Source organism: Nestor notabilis, unplaced genomic scaffold (genome assembly GCF_000696875.1).
Source record: "Nestor notabilis isolate BGI_N333 unplaced genomic scaffold, ASM69687v1 scaffold10040, whole genome shotgun sequence".
In the NCBI taxonomy this organism is placed as follows: Eukaryota; Metazoa; Chordata; class Aves; order Psittaciformes; family Psittacidae; genus Nestor; species Nestor notabilis.
This window is the reverse complement of record NW_009910675.1, coordinates 79,529-87,639: the sequence shown is the minus strand read 5'-3', so window position 1 is coordinate 87,639 and position 8,111 is coordinate 79,529.

Here is an 8,111-nt window from a genome sequence, read left to right as displayed (position 1 = left end):
GGGGAAGAGACTTCTGAGGGTTTTTTCTCCCCTATAAATTCATTTTTGTTACAAGCATCTTTTATACATATTACTAAAGGGAGCACACTAAGAAATGCAAATAATAGTTCTTTATTTTATTATGACAGTTAATTAATAGCAACCTGTTTTAATGAATAAAGTCACTCAGAGTCCTTCAGCACTTCCTAAGTAGAGGCCAGAATCTGTAGGGATTCTTTTTCCCCCCCCATTGTATAGCTCCAAGTCTCCACGCACTATATAGGGCCTGTATAGAAATGCTCGCTAATGAAGAGGGAGGGCAAGGAACTTGTCTGCATTCAAAGATCACTGGTGAGTCATTCAGCAAGAAAAGGCCCCTTGCTAGGAATAGTCACAGTTCCGCGGCATTGTGCTAGCAAAAGGGTTTGATCAAAGGTCTCCTGCCGAGCTTGCATGGTTTCCTTTCATACGACGACCATAATTAAAACCACTAATTCTCTTTTAAAATGCTGCAGGATGCCATGTAGGCATCTGTCTGGAGTGTCCTTTGTGCTGTCGGGAGCTGTTAAGGACCAGCGCCGAGGGCTTTTCAGCTACATGCCAGTCAGGAAGGTGATTCGACATAAGGGTGCCTCTGAAGGCTTGACAGGGCCTTGACTACACAATTCCAGCTGAATTTGCCCCTTGTCAGCTGCCAGTAAATAAATCTCAAAGAAGGGAGGGGCGGGGGGGAAGCTGAAGTTTCATTACCTGATCCTCGGGGCTTTGTTGGTTTTGGCATCGCCCAGGGGGAAGCCCTCACCCCTCGGGGCCAGAGAGCTGGAGATGGCCATTGGAGACCCCAGCGCCTGGGCCTTTGAAGACCGTCAATACTTGTAACAGTTCAGCTGTTAGGAAGACAAATAAATGGAAGAGCCCATTAATCCCCTTTGGGTACTTGGTGCCTTTTGCCCTTTTATCGCAGCCTTATTAGGTTCCTACTCATCTTGAACCAGGAGGGATGAATTGAAGTTGTTGAGCGCTAATTGGCAAAGACTTTTCATCACGGGCCAAGAACTTTCCCTGACTTGAAAGTAACTTCGCCTCAGGGAGGATCAGCAAATTTTTGCCTTGCCATTAAAACAAAACCCCAAAATCCCCCAAATCAATTCAGTATTTAAAAAAATTAGGAAAATATTAAAAGATGTAACTGCTAAATTGCTAGGCTTGTCCTCCATGAGGATGTTGGCAACTTTTATTTGCTCTTTAAAAGAGAGTCAGGGAGCCAGACAAGGCACGGAGTGATCCATCCTGTAATGCAGTTGAAATCCATGTGTCTTATGTGTGTACACGTGCGTTTCCAAAACCTGCTCATGGGCCAGGCTTCCCAAAAACAGCCTGGGAGATGATCTGTAAGGTGGCACCATCATTCTTGGCAGTTTGCAACCACTCGAGGTTCAAGCAGAGTGGTGCTGAGGTTTCCGTGTGCATGGGGACAATTCTGGTTGCCCTCTAGTCATCCCTGGGTTTAGTGGTGGTATTTACAGATGGGAAATGTTTTGGTGTGGAGATGCTTAGATGTTCTCTTATGAATTGTTTTTAATGTTGATTTTGGTAAACGTTGCATTAATTTGAACCTACTTACTGCCCTCTCTTCTCCCCCTGTCTCCCATTGCATATTTTAAATAAAGGAAAAGCCTTTTGTCATGTTGCAGAAGCATCTTGTACATGGTGACAATGCCATGGGGCACCTCAGCCTGGAAGCCACCAAGCTGGGGATTTTAGAGCACAAAACCCTATTGATCTGTTCTTCAGCCTCTGCATTTGGAGGGCTCATGAGACAAGGTGCCTACATGAAGGATAGCATTTCCCACTGGGATGCCAGCGTGTGTACCCTTGCAAAGTCCACCCATGCCAGAGCTCTCACCATTTTTCCAGGGACTTCCGGGACTGTGAGCGTGGCACGGTGCTACTTGAACAAACAGGCAGCTAAAGCTCCTGCACCACTAGCAGTAGGGAATGAAGACATAATTGTCCATACCCCCTGAAAGGCTGTTTGGTTTGGGTCTGCCCCTGACAGGTGCCTGTGAGATGCTGCCCAGCTCCATGGGGCCATGCAGTGAGGAAGGAGGATGCTGGTGGCACTGCATCAATGTGTAGTCCCTTCTACGTGAGTGTTCGAGTGCTCCTGGGTATTTTGGAGTTGCAGCATAATGCTGCTGGTCAGATACAGCAGCTTGCTGAACTTTGGGGAAAAAACACCTGAGAGGATCATGGTTTTGGATGGTTTGTGGGGCCTGTTTGTGTCACGTCCTTTGATTTAGCAGCAAAGCCACCTAAAAAAATGGCATTTGAAGAACTCTGCTGCTTGTAAAGCCTCCCTGGGAGGATCTGCAGCCTATTTCAGGGCAGAAGTACTTGTGTGCCCAAATCGTTGCAATTTTTCCCTAAGATTTATTATGTCTCCCTTGCTGCCTCTTGACACTCCTGTTATATTCAAACTTGACATTTCAATAAAGGCTTTTTCAAAACAGAGTGAAAGCAAGGAATGAGTATAGATTGGAATAACTTTATTCAGATGAGTGGAGCTGGGGGAATTTGTGCTGGCAGAGGGCTAGTTGGAGATGGTACGCTGTGATTGACAACCTCCAGCAATCCTTCACAGCCTGCTTCTAACAAATCTGAGATTTTGCCTTTTGTCAGGTTGTACAAACCCAAAACAAACATACTGGTTATCAGTTAATTTTATCAGTAAATCCTTGTTCATCAAACTACAACAAAAGTGGGTTTTGCTAGTGAGTGAGGAAGGCACACAACGGCCACAAGGAAGACGAAGGTCAGGCTGGATACTTGCTGTACACAAGCATTGCCATTGCTGGTTCAAAAATGAGGGGGATAAGGTACTTCTCAAGAGATGTTCTCCATAAGTGGTTATTTCCTGTCAACATTTGGAAAAGAAAAATTAAGAAATTGCTACTTGATTGCAAGCTGTGGTTTGGCATCTGGAAAACCGTGTTGGTACTTTTTTTAAATCCACAATCAGAATTTTGATCTTTAAACTTAATTGAACTAATTCAATTAGATCATGCCAGTCTTGCATTTGATTGAAGACTGTGGTTTGGGTTTCTGGAAGGTAAGAGTGAACCATGAATAATTCTGACTAGGTAAGAATGAGGATTTTTCTCTCCTGTGGGAGCCTCCTTTGGCAAGGTGTACCACACAGCCCCCACGTACTTTTTGCACAACTTATCCTGATACTTGGTCAATACACCCTGCTCATCCATCACATCGACTCTACTACAAACCTACTGAGTCCCGTTTTCCATGATGCAAAAATTAGAGTTAATGACATACGGAAGATTCAACTTCTTCACTTGCCATTTTATTTAGAACTGTTTGGGTAACTGTCACCTTCAAATAAATTTAATTACAGGAAATATGAGAAATGTGGGCGATATGGGCCAGGTGTTTTGACCTCTATTTCTGAAGGCAGTGTCCTATCAAAGTCCCCAGCATATGCGTGACCCCAAATATCATTGAAAATATTGGAGTTTATTGTGATTTTAAATTCAGTGACATCATTTATAACATTTTAATTCTTCTTGTGGTTCCTGGTGTTAAAAGTGACTAGTTTTAAGAAACCCTGGGGACCCCTAAATACCCTTTTTTCTCCCAACTGGGATCTAGTTTTTTACCATTTCCTTAATGTTTGCAGCTAGAAATACAGCTTAAGTGGCATTATGCTAAGTAATTATTCTTACAGGATGTGAAATGAAACAAATTTTGCACAGCATGAAATTATTCCTGCCATGTATGGCATTCGGTGGCAGATTTTTTCGTTTGGACCGTAAACAAGGCTCAGTGGCAACGAAACAACACGGAGTGGAGGAGGGGGGGAGCGGGGAGGAAAACACTACCAAAGGTAAGTCCTTGTAGCAAAAATATTTTTGGCTGGATCAAATATTAAACCTGCTACTACAAATTTCACGCTTTGCATTCCTAAAGCAGATGCCAAGTGATGATGCCAAAAATTAATTGGAAATAATATTGCTTGCCTTGTGTGCTCTTTCCAGCAGAGGGCACAACGGCTAAATGTTGTGCTCAGGGCCGAATTCGCAGCCGCTGATAAGGCTGTTCGCAATTATTTCTGTAAAAATATGTAGCAACATGCTTGTGTGCTTATTTACATCTGGGGATGTGATCTAGAATGGAGGGTTTAGATTTATAGCTATTCCTTCCCCCAACATCAATACATAGGAGACTTTGATGTTTTGCCCACTTTTATATTTTGTTAAATTGCTGGGTTTGCTCTCTGAAGTACAGTGAACTGGTTCGGTATTTGGATGATATCTTGAATTAAAAATTAAAACCTTGACTGCTAGCTAATAGGGAGGTGATGCATGTTGTCATATTGTGGTCTTCCAGCAATATTTTCACATGGATTTCTGTGAGTAAAGAAAAATGTCACTACAGAATACTTTTCTTTTTTTTAAAAAAAAAAAAAAAAAGGTTGAAGATAATTATAAGGAGGGGAATACTGTCCTTTCTTTTATTTATGCTAAAATGTTAGCTGCTTCTTTGTATATAACAAAAAGTAACTGGAAAGAGAAAGTTTCCTGTTAGTTTTACATTCTATAGCATAAAGAATCTATGATTGCATTAGGCAGGAGAGAGATGGGGAAAATATGTAAAAAAAGTCTAAACCAAGGAATCTCTTCTGAAATCTACTATTATTTGCATTCAATTATTTATGCAGTTAGGAAAGCAGACTAGCAAATTCGGGCACAGCATTACTTCCACTAGTACAAAATGGGTAGATCCTCTTCTTAGGTACATTTCTTTGTACTCACCAAACACATCAACCAGGAACAAGCATAACCCTTAAATCATCTGTCTGATTAGGGAAGAATTATTTTTTTGTAGAAGATACAGATCAGAAAAAAATGTTAACGTGTGCTTCCCACCCAAACCTGCTTTGGAAAGCCCAATAATTCAGATTATTCCCACTGCTTCCAACCCCCTTTGCACAAGTACAGATGAAGTGGGCAGGAAGGGAAGGAGAGGGAAACGTGTGCTAGAACAAATGCAACATTGCAGTCCTTCTCAAATGACTGAAAAAATGTATTTCACACTGCTTCCTTCCAGTTTCACAACATATAAATAGATGCTGCCTTGGAACAAGTCAAGATTTGATGCAAACAACCTCAGAGCTCAATCTGTGCAAGAAAAAAAAAAGAAGTCTGTTTTCGTGTTCTAGTCTCTCCCTATCTTGTTTCAGGCTTATTGTTTAAATCAACACTTTCCAACTGTGTAGATTTTAGCTGGAGGTTTTTTTGCTTGGTTGTTTGTTTTGAAGAGGAGGGGGTTGTAATTTCCCAATGTATGGGAGATAAATGAGATGTTTAAAGTGCCTCAGTGGAGTGGCATAAAAGCTGGGAAATCAGAGAGATTGTAAATCTATGTTTGTTTTAGAAATAAAATAAAATAAATCAAGCAAGAGCAGGTTAGAGCTGCTAATACTGAGCTGATTAAGAGCAGCAGTTACATAAAAAGCAGCTAGAGTCCATATTGTAAGTAAGTATTATTGCAGCCATGAGAAATGCAGCTCCAAAGCTTTTAACGGCTGGGGGGGGGGGATGGCTTTTTTTTTTTTTTTTTTTTTTTGTGAATTAAGTGCTGATGAAAGGTATGGGATTGGCAGCTTTGCAAACTCAATGTTGCTGTTTAACCACATAAGCCATGGTAATGGGCTGGTAGGGTCCAAGATCTACTTGTAGATCTCTACAAGGAGAAAGCAGCCAAGAGCTCTTGCAATCCCAAGCCATTGTGCAGTCGTTGCTGGGTTGGCAAGGTTGTCCCTTAGACCCCAGATGCCTCCTACACCTTCTACCAGGCTTGAGACTGGTGAGAAGTGGGAACCCACAGCTCTAATGAGGCAGGAAAGCAATGGGTGCTGCTCTTGACTGAGTGACCTAAGACCCCCAGAATTGGAGGTACAGGGTCCGAGGAGGAGGGAAGGCTGGTCTTGCCTTTCCCTTTTGGTGGAGTTTCATCCAGTATGTTGGAAATTTGCAGCACTACCCCACTAGCAGGTAGTTCCTTTTCCCCTTAGAGGGAGTAAAAGCCATGGAGATTGACTAAACCCATTACAGGAGATTTTGTGCCTGCTCCCCTTGGTAAGAAGAGGCTGTTTGCCCTCTGCAAGCTCATGGCACTGGGGCCCTTGCTCTGGCAAAGCCCTCTCATTAGCCTGTCCACATCCTTCATTAGAGATCTTCTCTCTGGAGCTCTTCCTCCAGCATTAGCCAAAGTGAATGTGCTGGTGTCTAGGACTGTCTGTCTCCCACTGAGGTATCCAGGTCATGTTGATGATAGTGGGTATTTCTATCACTCTCAAGGCACTGGCAAGGAGAAATTTCCACTGGGTATTCTGGAAATTATTTGGTTTGGAGGGCAATTAGTTTAGATTAGACTAGATAACTTTTTCTGCTCTTGAAACATTTCCTTGTGATGCTCCACTCACCCAGCAATGAAATGGTTTGCCTCATTTGAAGGATTTTTTGAGCCTTTTGGTTTCACAGCCTTCGTCCTTATAGGTACATTTTAAAATGGAATCTATCGATATGCAAAATGAGAAGTCATATATTTTATTTTTAGAAACACCCACCCCTGAAGTTTCAGACCAAAATTCTGGAAATATAAAATCATACTAATTATATTATAGGAAGAATAAAAATGAGTTACTTGCCTCATAGTCTTCTCCAAGGTCACAAGCCTCATGCTGGGAGATGGTGGAGAGGATGAGGATTTTGCTAACATGGCTTGTCTCTGAGCTGTCATTGCTAGCTCACAGTCCCCCAAACTGCCTTACAGCTCCTGTCTGTTGGGAATGCCCCATGTTGCTGCTCTCCCACTCCTGCTCTGACCCTGAGGTACAGCAATGAAACCCTTCCCTGGTTTCCAGTCATGCCCAGCTCTGGCTGGAAGTTGACTCTGGAAGATCATCACACCCCTGCAGTAGAAACTTCACATCTCTGCAAGTTTCCCTTGAATTTCCTACTGTTGTCTCTACTTTCTCAGCTTTACTGATGTCTTACAGAAAATGGGACATATCCTGACCTGCCTCCTGAATGTGCCTCCAGGATGGGACCAGCAGAGTATGAGGCACCTCTCCAAATCTCCCCTTGCAGGATCCCCTTTGCAACTCAACCTTCTTTCTTCCCAGTAGCCCAGGAAAACTTCTCCTGGAAGGGGACCAGTCTGCATCCCAGCTGGCACAGCACTGGGTGATTCATCCCGTCCCAAGGCAGTGATCCCAGGGAGATTGGGGGGAAACTGCATGGCTGCGGGTCCCCTTCTCTTGGTCAGGACTGGAGGGAGCCCCGTTTGCCTGCTCAGGCACAGGCATCTGCAGTGTAGGAAATCCCACACAAGGTGGCAAACCCTTCTGCAGCTGCAATTTGCATTTTCTGACCAGAAGCAAATAACACCATTTAGCTCTCTTGGTGTATACAAGGTTGTGGAAAAATCAGGCCTTATACGGACATGTGTATAAGCTAAATATTGAAATATGACTAAAAAAACATGTTAGACCTCAGGCCTGCTGGTATATTCCACTCAAAACAAATGTGCAGCATCAATTGGCAGCTGCCTAGAAGAATAGATGTGAATTGAATAAGTTGCAATGGACCAATTGAGCTGGTTTTAAGAGGAAAAAATCAGCTCAATTGCTGATTTCTTTGGCCTTACTCTCAACTGCTCTGTGCCATGGCAAAGCCTTGTAATAACTTTAGCTGTTACACAAGGCAATAAAAGAATCTTCCTCTGTTATTTCACTTTAGTGGCACCAAGAAGCTACCTTCTCCTGTTCAAGATGATGCCTAAGAGTAGAAGAAAGAGGAGAGTGCCTGCCCTGAGCACTGCGACAAGCCACCAGAGCAGAGACCAAGCAGGAGGAAGTGAAGCACAGGGTCCAGGGAGTGAAAGTCTTAGCTAATGCATAGGAAAAGTAAGTGATCTGGGGCTAGTCATGAGGGAAAGGCAATTTTTGTGAGTCCCTCCTGTCCCACACAACTGTCTTCTGGTCCCTCTGAGGAACGCTTGGTGTGCCAATTGCTGCCCAGGGTTACAGTGTAGGTGTGCGCTGAGCAGGC